Source organism: Amborella trichopoda, chromosome 4, assembly GCF_054954075.1.
Source record: "Amborella trichopoda isolate Santa Cruz 75 chromosome 4, AtrichopodaSantaCruz75HAP2 v2.0, whole genome shotgun sequence".
Lineage (NCBI taxonomy): Eukaryota > Viridiplantae > Streptophyta > Magnoliopsida > Amborellales > Amborellaceae > Amborella > Amborella trichopoda.
In genome coordinates, this window is record NC_142339.1 from 46,603,455 (window position 1) to 46,616,075 (window position 12,621).

A 12,621-nucleotide genomic window follows, 5' to 3' on the forward strand; every position below is an offset into this window, starting at 1 on the left:
ATCCCAAATCTAGGTCCCTAACTATCTCAAGCTTAAACAACTAAGACTAAACTTAAGTCAACTCAGACATAGTAGGCAAATCCTCAAAGACTGGTAGAAGGTCTCATTTGAAGCCCCTACTTTGATTAGGCCATGGTTCTACGTGTTGGGTCTGCAGGCCTAATCTTCAATTAGGTATCTAATTCTTTTCTTTTTACTCTATATTATTTCACTTGCATGCTTTGTTTGGTTGAACTTATCTTTTTCTAAAACCTTTAATAAATCTCTCCCCCTCTTACTTTCAAAGCTTTTCGAAGTGTGAGCTTTTATCAGATTTCTAGTTTCAGTGCCTTGCAACCGGCTTAGCTGGTTATCAGTAAAGAGAGACCTTTCCCAGGTTAGGCCTTTCACTAATTATAATTCATCAGAACCCCATATAAACTACCTCTGAGTGACATTGTTTAAGACAGAGGTTAGGTCGAGTGTGTGAATCGTTCGCCTCAAAATAGAGCATAAATGTTTTTTACATACCCAAGAACCCTTACGAATTGCAATTTTCATAAAAGAAGCCCAATACGCATATATCTATCGATTTAGTTTATAGAAATCAATTGAAAAGATTCTAAATTATCTGTTAGTAAGGCGAAAAGTAGTGCAAAAAGAAAAGAGAACCGGATGACATATGCACATAAGATACAAAGAGAAAATCATATTTTAGCAACAATGTTGGATGATAGCAGACTAACCCGATTGAGTCCTAGCAACATGAATGAGTTTCAGCAAGTTAAAAGACGATAGAATGACCAACTTTAGATTTGGAGGCATTTCGACAATGAGGGCAAGTTACCAAATATCACTGTCTAGCAAGAAAAGGTTCGACAATGGTGGACTTCTAGAAAATAGAGACAAACTTTAGATTTGAGAGATCCAAGTACCATATGGAAAATGATGGATTTTTCAACCTTCATCTTGTGGAAAAGGTCTTGTATATGTCAACAGAGGTTGATGCATTATACAACCCATGCAATATACAAAATAACAAAGAAAATATCATAACATATGCAACTGGTATGATAAAGGAAAGATCATCTTAACACATATATTATACAACTGTATGATAAATGAAAATCTTATGATATCTAAGATATAGGAAATATGCATGTATATTTTTTGCCTTGTTTCTTTACTAAATAAATTATTGGTTACTTGGCCTATAGTCACTCCTTCTGATGTTGAATTATACAGTGAGATGACCAATTTTCCCAACTATCTGGCAAGATACTAGCAAAAACAAAACTTTTAGCTCGTCATCTAACAACATCGTCATTGATGATATTCAATTAATGAGACTTTACATCTCATGTAAATGTTATACTGTGAGATAACCAATTTTTCCAACTATTTGGCAAGATACTAGCAAAAACAAAACTTTTAGCTCGTCATCCAACAAAACCGTCATTGATGATATTCAGTTAATGAGACTTTACATCTCATATAAATGCTCGGATTTGGTTCTTACCTTCGTTACCTCAAAACGAACTCACTCTGGTAAATTAAGTCATGTCAGACAGGCTTTTAAAACATTTCTTTACAAGTAACCAACTACTATTACCTGCAGTCTTCACTTCATACAAGTCCAGCAAATTTTTCCAAAAATGATTCTACTGTTTCTGATGCAGCCATATCCCTTTGTGACTAGGCCAAAGAAAGGTCACAGAACCCAAGAGGGAAAGAAAGGACAATGACGTAGTAAAGCGAAATTATTAGGGTTATTTATTAGGATTATTTTAATTATTCTCTTGTTTAGGGAGTGAACAGAGATAATTAGCAGGGCAAGACTTTAGAGTTTATATTGTGTTTATCTTATATCGATTGAGTTAGTTTGAGAGATATAATTAGGATAAGGGTAAATTTTTAGAAGAGAGTTTATCTTTATCAACAATAATTAACTTGAGAAGTTTTTTTTTTAGTAAAACAAGAGTGGAAAAATGTGGCTATCTAGAAGCCCAATTTTGGCACATGAATATGAAAGAGAGAAAATATGGATAGGTGTAGAGAGAAGGTTTTTTATTATTTATCTTATTTTAGTCTATTTAAAGGGACATCTTCTTTCATTGTAAATCAGTCTATGATTGAATAAAAATTGGTTTATTGAAAGAGATTTTTTTGGGGGTGGATTCCCTTGCAGACCTTTGAGAGAGGGTATTTTTCTCTCAACCTTAATTCTTTTTATTGTCAATTTTCTAGTTTTATTCTCTCCCTGCATCAATTGGTATCAGAGCGGTTCGATGGCTTCACAAGAGATAACCCTCTATGGATTAAAGGTATTGACTGGATTAGTTCAAGCCCTAACAGAGAGAATAGACCAATTCGTGCCTATAGCTGCGAAAGTCGATGAGATTGCGCAAAGGTTCGCTCAGCTTCAGGATGAAAGGAATCCGGAGACCGGTGTTGGAACTCAAGGCAACATAGATGAAAGATGTATGCATCTTGTTCCTAACCAACTTCGGATGGCCCCGGCTAATAACGAATTCAATGAATGAATTCTTCGGTTGTTGGAAAGAGAAAGATAATCTGGAATAACAATTGATATTCCAGAGTTCCATGGTCGATTGCATGCAGAAGATTTTCTTGATTGGCTAAGTAAAGTAGAGAAAATATTTGAGTTCAAAGATATTGCAGATCACAAAAAAGTAAAATTAGTAGCCACAAAATTTTCTAGCCATGCATTGGTTTGGTGGGATGATTTGCAACAGGATTGTCTTCGACAATGCAAGAAAACAATTAATTCGTGGGAAAAGATAAAGACGAAGATGCGTCAAAAACTTTTACCAGTAAATTATGCCCAAACTTTGTACCAAAAATGTCAAAACCTCCAGCAAGGTGAAAAATCGGTAAGTGACTATATTGAAGAGTTCTATATTTTGACATCTAGGGCAAATGTACAAGAGTATGAAAATAAAAAAATAAGATGTTACTTGAATGGGCTAAATCAAAGCATTCAAAATAAATTAGCCTTCAAAGATGTCTATAAGATGTCTGATGCCTATACTTTGGCCCTCAAAACAGAGAAAATAGTCAATCTGGGCTTTGGGAGAAATAGCTCAGTGACAGGATGCTCTACTTCAATACAGGGGCATCAAGCTTTAACCTTTAAAAGACCACCTATACGGTGTGGAAACCAAACCTCTCAGAATTTCTCAACTAGGCCAAACCCTAATATGGGGAGAGTTGGTATTGGGAGAGGGCTGGAAGCACCTAAAACACTTCGTGATAATTCACAAATAGTGTGTTTCAAGTGCCAACAACCTTAACATATGTCATTCAATTGACCATCACGTCAACTCCTTATCAAAGTTAATTTAGCTGAAAAAAATTATGAAGAAGAAGTTGATGAAGGATACACCTATGAAGGCCAAGGTGATATTGGGATGAGCCAGTCTTATAAAGGGACTGAGCCTTTCAAAGGTGAAGTTGAGGATTTGTATGGAGATAAAGAGGGTGAAGTCTTAGTTGTCCAACGAACTATGTTATCAACCCCAATACCTAACGAGGATGAGAAGTGGCTGCGACATGATATTTTTTGAACAATTTGCACATCAGGAGGCAAGTTATGCACAATACTAATTGATGGTGGGAGCAGTGAAAACATTGTGTCTAAACTTCAATTAAAGGAGGTGCGGTACCAGTTCTTACTCGTTGTTTAGTCTCTTTTTCCATTGGTGCTAATTATAATGATAAAGTGTGGTGGGATGTAGCACATATGGATGCATGCCACATATTACTTGGTAGACTATGACTTTATGATCATGATATGATGCATAAAACTAGGCCAAACACTTATTCTTTTGTTAATGGTGGTATTAATAAAATACTCCACCCTATGAAGCAACTTCATACACCCAAATCTACTAAAGATGAGGGTTCAAAGTTGCCTAATGTTCAAAAATTAAAAGTGGATAGCAAGGATATGGATGTAATTTATGTATTGGTTGCAAAAGGAAATTCTGCACCGACTGCAATTCTTAGGTCTCTTGAACCTTTACTTGATAAGTATAAAGATTTGATGCTAAGAAGAATTGCATGATGGTCTTCCTCCAATGAAAAATATTCAGCATCACATTGAGTTGGTGCCCAGATCTAGCTTACCAAATTTGGCCCATTATCGAATGAGCCCCATGGAACATGAGGAGTTGCACAGATAAGTTGTTGCTTTGCTTAAGAAGGGATTGCCTCAAGAAAGCATGTCACCATGTGCCATCCCTGCATTACTGACTCCAAAAAAAAAAGAGTCATGGAGGATGTGCGTGGACAGTCCGACAATTAACAAAATCACAATCAAGTACTGATCTCACATACATAGGCTTGATGATATGTTAGTTATGCTTAATGGAGCCAAGGTTTTCTCAAAGATTGATTTAAGGAGTGCGTACCATCAAATTCGGATTTCTCCTGGAGATGAATGGAAAACTGCATTCAAAACTCGAGACGGACTATATGAGTGGCATGTGATGCTATTCGGTCTTTCTAATGCACCAAGCACATTCATGCGCCTAAAGACCGAGGTACTTCGTCCTTTTATTGGCAAACTTGTTGTGGTTTATTTTGATGATATCTTGGTTTTTAGCGCTAACCCACGTGATCATCTTAACCACTTGAAACACGTTTTTGATGTATTAAGGAAGGAATCACTTATTGTGCATTTGAAAAAATGCTCATTTATAACAAAAAATGTCGTCTTTCTGGGGTATGTTGTTTCATCTGAGGGAATTAAGGTGGATCAAGAAAAATTGAAAGGCATAGCTGAGTGGCCGGTGCCAAAGTCACTCACTGAGGTGCGTTCTTTTCATGGCCTAGCAACCTTTTATCGTTGATTTATCAGAAATTTCATCACTCTAATAGCACCAATGACTGCTTATATGAGGGCTTGAAAGTTTTCATAGAGTCCCGCTGATGAAAAGAGCTTCACTCTAATTAATCAAAAGATGATGCAAGCACCAGTATTTGCCTTACTAGATTTTTCTAAGGTGTTTGAGGTTGAAACTGATGCATTAAATGTTGACATAGGGGCAATTTTAAGTTAAGAGGGACAACCATTGACCTTTTTTAGTGAGAAATTGAATGATGAGTTTGTTCTATACTCAGATCATGAAATACTCTGGTATTTGAGTTCCCAGAAAAAGTTGAATGCGTGACATGTTAAGTGGATGGCCTCCCTTCAAGAATACACCTTCTTATTAAAGCACAAGGCTGGAACTCAAAATAAGGCAGCTAATGCTTTAAGTAGAAATGTAGTATTGCTTAGAACTTTGTCTATGGAGGTGTTGGGGTTTGAAGTGATAAAAGATCAATATAAAGTTGATCCAATTTTCAGCAAGGTCCTTGAAAGGTGTGTTGATGGGCGAGACTTATGGGTGAGCATCTCATGCATGATGGTTGTTTATTTAAATGTGTGCTGTTATGTATACCTAATTGCTCCCTAAGGGAGAAGATAATCATGGAGCTTCATGGTGGGGGCTTGGTTGGACATTTTAGGAATGACAAAACTATAGTTATGATTGGAGAAAAATATTTTTGGACACATATGCAATGAGATGTTGATCGACTTGTGACCCGAGGTCGAACTTGCCAAGTATCTAAAGGTCACACACAAAATACAGGTCTTTATACTCCTCTTCTTGTTCCATATGCCCAATGGGTTGATATTTCTATATACTTTGTAATTGGACTTCCACGTACCACACGAGGTATAGACTCTATTTTTGTTGTTGTTGACTGAGTTTCCAAAATGACACATTTTATTCCTTGTAGAAGAATTATGGATGTTACACATATCACGAATCTCTTTTTCAAAGATATTGTAAGGCTACATGGTGTTCTTAAGTTTATTACATCTGATCGGGATATAAAATTTTTAAGTCATTTTTTGCGCACTTTATGGAAGCGCATGGGAACCAAACTTCAATTTTCTAGTGCCTATCATCCTCAAACAGATGGCAGACCGAAGTAGTAAATAGGAGCCTTGGTAACCTCTTGAGGAGTATTGTCATTTGATATTGTTAATGGGCGGACGCTTAATCATATGCTGGACCTAGTGTCATTACTCATGCCATGCAAGATAAGTGATGATGTCAATGCTTTTGCTGAACATATTCGAGATTTGCAAGCCCATATCAAGAAGAAAATTGAGGAGAGCAATGCAAAGTATCAAAAAGCCTCAAATGAGTATAGAAGAGAAAAGATTTTCAAGGAGTGTGACTTAGTAATGGTGTATTTGCGAAAGGAAATGTTTCCGTTGGGAACCTATAATAAACTCAAGTCCAAGAACGTGAGTCATAGCCGCATCTTGAAGCAATATGGGAACGATGCATATAAGGTAGAATTACCAAAGGCATTGAATATCTCCTTGATATTTAATGTTGCTGATTTATTTGAGTTTCATGGAGATCTTCTAGAAATCGCAGAAGAGTTTCACGGAGACCTTCTAGAAATCGCAGAAGATGGTAATAAGACTTGCTTTTCTATGATTTCATATCCACACCAAAATCTGTTTTGTATTTCCAATGCCTATGGATTTCACTCATTGGCTCCCTCGACGTGAAACATATGGAGCATTTTGTAGGTATGAAAATTTTAGAGAGAGAAAGAAATCATCTAAATATTTTTTAAAGAAAGAAACCATCTGAAAATTTTTAAAGAGAAAAACTTATTAAATTTTAACTTTTAGAGAGAAAAAATATGTTAAAATTTTAGAGAGAGAAAGTATGTTTAAATTTTAGAGGGAGAAAATATGTTAAAATTTTACAGAAAGTATTTTTTTTTATAGAGATGAACTATCGCAAAATTTTAGAGAGAGAAACTATCTCAAAATGTAACTCTTAGAGAGAGAAAATATGATAAAATTTTAGAGTGAGAAAGTATGTTAAACTTTTAGACAGAGAAAGTATGTTAAAATTTTAGAGAGGGAAAGTATCAATTTTTTTAGAGAGATGACCTATCTCAAAATTTTAGAGCGAGAAACTCTCTCAAATTTTAACTTTTAGAGAGGGAAAATATGTTAAAATTTTAGAGAGAAAAAGTATGTTAAAATTTTAGAGAGAAAAAGTATGTTAAAATTTTAGAGAGAGAATGTACCAAAGTTTTTTAGAGAGATAAACTATCTGAAAATTTTAGAGAGAAACTATCTCAAATTTTAAGCTTTAGAGAGAAACTACCATATTTTAGAGAGAGAAAGGACATGAAAATTTTTAGAGACAAACTATCTCAATTTTTTAGAGAGAAACAATTTCAAAACTTTATGAGAGAGAAACTATATCAAATCTTAAGTTTTAGATAGAGAAAGTATTATTAAACTTTTCGAAAAAAATTATTATAAATTCTAGAAAGAGAAACGGCCAAATTTTTTTTTAGAAAGAAATAACTCCTTTTTTAGATAAAGAAACTATCTCAAATTTTGAGTTTTAAAGAGAAACTATCTCGAATTTGGAATTTTAGAGAGAGAAAATATATTAAAATTTTAAAGATAAAAATGTATCAAATTTTAGAGAGAGAACTGCCTAAAAAATTTTAAATTTAGAAATTATCTCAAAATTTTTAGAGAGAGAAACTATTGCAAAATTTATGTTTTAGATAGAGAATAATTTAAAATTTTAGAAGGATAAATTATATCAAATTTTAGATAGAGAAATTACATCAAGTTTTTTGAAAGAGAAACTATCTCAAATTTTTTTAGAGAAAGTATATCAAATTTGAGAGATACACTATAAAATTTTAAAAAGAAACTATTTAAAATTTTTAGAGAGGGGAACTATCTCAAGTTTTAAGTTTTAGAGAGAGTATCTTAAAATTTTAGAAAGAAAAACTATATTAAATTTTAGAACGAGAAACTATATTAAATTTTAGAGAGAGTAAAACACCTAAAATTTTTTGAGAGAGAAATTATCTCAAAAATTTTAGCTAGAAAATTTCAAAATTTAAATTTTAAATAGAAATTATATTAAATTTTAGAGAGAGAAACCATATTTTAGATAAAAAAACTATCTCAAAATTTTTAAAGATACAATATCTCATATTTTGATTTTTTGAGATAAAAAAAACAAAAAAAGAATTTTAGAAAGAGAAATTGTATCAAGTTTAGTTACCTAAATAATGGACATTCAAGTGATTGCAAAGAATCAATTAATTTTATATTATTTATTCAAACAATAAATTTGAGAAATCCACGACAAAAATCCTTTAAATTGAAAATCAATGGATATCAAATATCTAGTATTTCTAATTTCCTCCTATTCAAACGGGTCCACAGATGGCCTCTGTTTTTAAATCTGTTTAAAACCGGTGTTAGCCTGATTCGAACAGGGGAATCTGCATATCATCTGGTGGTGACCTTGAAGCCAGGCTCCTCGCCCGCCCAAATGTCTATTTCACTTTACAGGCATTGCATCTGGGATGCAACCCGTCTTCCTGTAATAAACCTTCCTCAGCTTTAACAGCCACGCCTATTCTATAAATGGATATTCACAATCTTTTTACTCCCTATTTAATCTTAATCTTCCCAAGAAGGAAGAAGAGAAAATCTTTCATGCCTAATATGGAAGATTTTGTAGCCATGGCGGGATTTTCCAATTTCCTTTGAGAGAGAGACAGTGCATAAGAGAGAGACTTAGGGCATTGAGAGAGAGAAGTAGGGCATTGAGAGTTCAGAGTTCAGACGGAGAGAGAGAGAAGTAGGGCATTGAGAGTTCAGAGTTCAGAGGGAAAGAGAGAGAGGGCTGGTTTGTCTTTCTAAAAATGGAGGAAGGTGACCTGAGAAAGGGAACGAGATGGAGAAAGCGCCCCAATGTGGGTTACAGTATTTCATCTGCTCCACCTCAGTCCGCTTCCATGCCTCCAGCACCATCTGCTTCTCGTTACAGTATTTCATCTGCTTCACCTCAGTCCGCTTCCATGCCTCCAGCGCCATCTGCTTCTCGTTACAGTTTTTCATCTGCTCCACCTCAGTCCGCTTCCATGCCTCCAGCACCATCAGCTTATCGTTACAGTTTTTCATCGGCTCCACCTCAGTCTGCGTCCATGCCTCCAGCACCATCTGCTTCTCGTAACGATCAATGGAAGTCTCCCACCTTTCAACCTGCTTTCGAAGAATCTGCAACTGTAAAACAATTTGGGATAAATCGTGATTGTTTCCATTATCTATTTAAACAGTTAGATGAGTCCCTCGTTTCCCGTGAAAGGTAGGCTTTCTTTGATTTTTAGGTTTTCTGAACTGGTTTTGTGTAGGGTTTCTGGAACTCTTTCCTATTTTTGGAAACTGAACTTGTTTTGCTGGGCATGCAGGTTTCTGTTAACGAAGGAGGAACTTATTTTCAGAAGGGAACGTGCTGTTTGGGAGTGGGAACAGTTTATGGATTCCTTCATGACTGAGCTCGAAGAGCAGAAGCGGGAAGCTTCAGTTTACAAAGAGAAGTATTTTTCATTGATAAATCAATTGGATGGGAAGCTTTCTAATGGAACGGTATTGGCTTCAATTTACTTTTAGAATATTATCTGATCTTTGCTGTTTTTACTGAAAATCACAGTTACTCTTTATTGGTTAAAGCTAGTGATGTTTTAATGGTGCATGCAAGCTGAATTGATCTCTGGTCTATTGATTTGGTGGGAAACACGTGCATCAGATAAAGATGTATGGCCACAATGATGTTTTTGAGTTCTTATTGGTTGCATGCCATGCCCATAGGAGTACTTAAAACTGAATGAATTCCATGGGCTTCTCAGAAATCATTATATTTCCCTATCATACAATGCTGTTATATTTATATGACAAAACGCAATCATTTGTATGAAAAATTTATTTATATGAAAGAGCATAGTATGTGATTTCTTGGCTTTAGGATCATAACATCTATAACCCTTTTAAGCTAATAACTAGCTAAACTATATGAATGAATTTGGAAACAAACTTTACCTGCATGGCTATTAGGATCCGAGCTTATCAATTTGGAGTTAGGATGGTGAAAGGCGTTTTCTTTAGGGAGTTGGAATGATGATAAGTTGGATAGTAGTCAAGAATCAAGATCTATTCAAGTGGATTGTTTCCGAACATTACAGCCCCAAGAGTTACATGAACTTTGATTTCCGCATTAACGGCACTATTTTCCAATTAGGATCTGAGCTTATCTATTTGGAGTTAGGATGGTGAAAGGTGTTTTCTTTAGGGAGTTGGAATGATGATGAGCTGCGCAATAGTTAAGAATGAGGATCTATTCTGTTGGATTGATTCCGAACATCACTGCCCCAAGAATTCCATGAACTTTGATTTCCGCATTAACGACACTATTATCCAATTAGCAGCACCGTTTTCTCATTGGCGACACCATTATTCAATTGCATAGCAAGAATACGTCCACAATTGGCAGCACACACCCACAACGAAGAAGAAACGGGGCACTTGAGATTGAAAGCTTCTTTTTCAACTACCATTTTAATGTAGCATACTTCCTTGATGTGCATGCTACATCAATTCAAAGTTGCAAGGGGGAGCTCTCTTTCTTTTACGTTTTTCCCATTTCCTCGTGCGTGTGTGTTGCAAGTTGCATCTTAATGATTCTACGAGAGTAGGATCATGTGTTTCTGCTATATGCTTTGATGATATCAGAGTGTTCTCTGTTGTGTAAATGTATTAGAGCCTGATCAAGAGCAATTTTGGTACACCAATTTCTTCCAAATGTGGATTTAAATTCTCTAATCAGGCTGTATCTTGCATGTAGGTGGTGGTGTTGCTGCCAAAATTAATATTCCCATAGACACCTACGAAATGCTTCATGGAATTTTATTTAATTGCCTGTTTGACCTCCTCAGGCCTTTTCAGAAATTAATTTTCAATTCTTCTTTGTTAAGAAATATTGTCGTGGGCTCCATATGGAGTACCTTGATGAGGTTCCTTTCCAGTTATGAACGTGTTGCATGGCCGAAATTGGGAACTGGGATCTGTTTCAGTTGTGATAATCCCATTTCTATTTTTGGAAATCAAGAACACTGATCTCGGGCCATCTTTTGTCCTATAAAATGTTGCCAACTCAATAAGTTTGTTCATGTTTCTTGATTAACACAGAGAAACTTGAAGTGTGTTATTGTTCAATATGTTCTTTTCTGTATGGTTCTATACACTGTCTCATACAAGAGCATGGTTGTTCTCAAATTTTGTTGAGGACTCAACTTTATTCACTTACTTTTTCTCATGTTCTCTGTTAACAATTCCCATAGGCATTAGGTGTAAGGAATGTGTTGTACAGTTTGTCCTGCATATGTGAATTTCTTGCAGTCACATGGGAATATCTCTAATGAGGTGCCCAATGCTTTGTGGCCCCACATAGAAAACAAGCTATTTAAGTGGCCTCATGGTAAAGCGGCATGAAGAAAGACCATGTAATGCATCTACAGTTAATACCTAGTTTCCACGATCGCCCAGCTCCGTAGCTGCTGTCCATGCTCCAGGTGTGCATCCGCCGTAGGGGATGCAATCCCTCCTACATGGGATCGTGATGCCACTGAAAGTGGGATCCTGAGCTTGTTCCTACTCTAAGGGGATAGCAATTTGAAAGCAACATGTTGGAAAAATATCTCTCTTATCTAAGAAGCACTGTATCTGCATGTTACAGCTTGAAATTTGTAGGAAATCTGTCACATAAGTGTGTGTCTATATACTCTAGTAAGATGCAATATGCTAGTAAGATGCACCTGCTTTGCGGGTCCTATCAGAAGGGTTATGTAAATAATATAACAAACAATATGGTAAATGAGAAAACGACTCTCTCTCTTTATAGCATATTAGACATATCCTTGGCCAAATGAGTAAAGGTTGCACGTTATTTAAACATATCAAATAAAATATGATACATCAAATAACCTGAGAGAATATTATTGAGATCATAATTTTAACTATATTTAGTAATCTTAGAATAAACTAGTTAATTTATGCAATTGTTGTTGTTGTCATCATTATCATAGGTTCAGGATTCCTAATATAATTGTTATTGTTATAATCAATATAATATGCATCATCATCATCATCATTATCTAATTACAAATTTTAGTCTTGTAATATATTCATAATATTTATGATTCAAATATATGTATATATATTTATAATATTTAATTAGGATTGTTCTTATTTTTGCAAGTCTTATAATATTCATTAGACTATTACAGCTATGTTATTAGTATAATTAATATTATTTATATCAATCACATTTTTTGGTAATTAAAAACACTAATAATTATTGTAATCAAAATAATTAATTATAATAATTTAAATAAGAAAAAAGTTTATAAAAGGTTGCAATCTTAAAGTGTAGAATTACATATGCACCTCAAAAATCTATCATAAAATGTTGTTTTAATGTTAAAAAACCCTCTAATTGATCATCTCGGCATCAAAATGTATGAATATGAAAAAAGTAAAGATTTTGTGTCCCAGAAATAGTTCATCTTACGACACATTATCTAGACCGTTCATTTTCAAGATTTTCATATGTCCATTTACAAGCACTCTTGTATGCTAGATTTCAAATCAGGTGGTTGTGAGTGTGTATTAACTAGACTCTTAAGTTTAAAAAAAAATATTCTCAAACTTTGTGATACATC